This window comes from Chrysochloris asiatica, unplaced genomic scaffold (genome assembly GCF_000296735.1).
Source record: "Chrysochloris asiatica unplaced genomic scaffold, ChrAsi1.0 scaffold00177, whole genome shotgun sequence".
In the NCBI taxonomy this organism is placed as follows: Eukaryota; Metazoa; Chordata; class Mammalia; order Afrosoricida; family Chrysochloridae; genus Chrysochloris; species Chrysochloris asiatica.
Window position 1 is genome coordinate 849,218 of NW_006408695.1, and position 1,155 is coordinate 850,372.

A 1,155-nucleotide genomic window follows, 5' to 3' on the forward strand; every position below is an offset into this window, starting at 1 on the left:
CTACTTAAAAACTAAACAATCAAAATGATAACAATAACTTAAAAAATGAGAAAATAAAGGGGGAAGGAAACTGGAATACAGTAAAGGGCACAAACTGAACACAAAGTGAAAGTTAACACATTGTGATAAATGTAACTAATGTCACTGAGAATTTTGTGTGGAAATTGACAAGTGTTATTCAATTTTTCTGTGTAAAATTTCATAAGAAATTCAATAACTATTATTTTAAAAACAAAAAAGAAATCAAACAGTAAATTACATTGGACATATCTACTGTAAAAATTCTTTTACAGGAAAAGGATATAAATTTGAACCAGCCAAAAGAAGAGATGGATGAGCAAAGTCTAGTTTCAGTTGTATTAGCAAAATCTAGTTTCCAAATGTACAGTTTCAGTTGTACTTCCGGCATGTTACCCTCCAGGCATGTGACAATACTTTTAAGGTATGTGACAATACTTTTATTTAGAGTATTTCAACTGGGAAATTCACTTGAGCTTTGATGTTCACAGTTTTCATCACGGCTTTATTGTAGGCCTGGTGAATTTACTGATATACCTCATTACCTTGGAGGTTGTTGTTAAGTGCTGCCCAGTTGGTTCTGACCCATAGTGACCCTGTGCAGGGTTTCCAAGGAGCAGCTGGTAGGTTTGAACCACCGACTTTTTGATTCAAACTGACTTTTGCAGTCCACTGCATTAACCCACAGTGCCACACTAAGACTCCTGTCCTCTGGGAGGAAGCACCATAAATTACCTTATTAGCATAAATGTTCTAATGTGGCCTAAGGGCTCTCACCATGAATAACAAAGACTCATTGTCACTCAGGAAATTCCAAGAGTTTAGAAGTTACCTCCAAGTTGCTGGGGAGAAAGGTCAGACTTCTAATTGGGTAAAGACAAATTCTTTACAATGAACGCTCATTTACTCACTATTTAGATTCCCCACCCCCCACCCCCAAATAAGATCTTTTATTTGTCACCATTAAAAGTCTGAATTTTAAACAGATTCTTGGACTGGTGGCTCATAGCCATCAGCACATTCAACTTTAGCACCTGTCTCATCTCCAGAACTACTGCCTTCACCATGAAGCTCCATGAGTTTTCCCAACTCAAACTTGGGCTTCTTCAGCATTTTTACTTTCCTAACAAACACATC

At 37.0% G+C, this 1,155-nt stretch overlaps 1 protein-coding gene across 1 annotated transcript in view; it reads right to left on the minus strand.

The window, feature by feature from the left end:
• OSTN (osteocrin) overlaps positions 1-1,155 on the minus strand; it is a 73,954-nt gene that overhangs the window by 2,045 nt on the left and 70,754 nt on the right. The window lies entirely within an intron of this gene.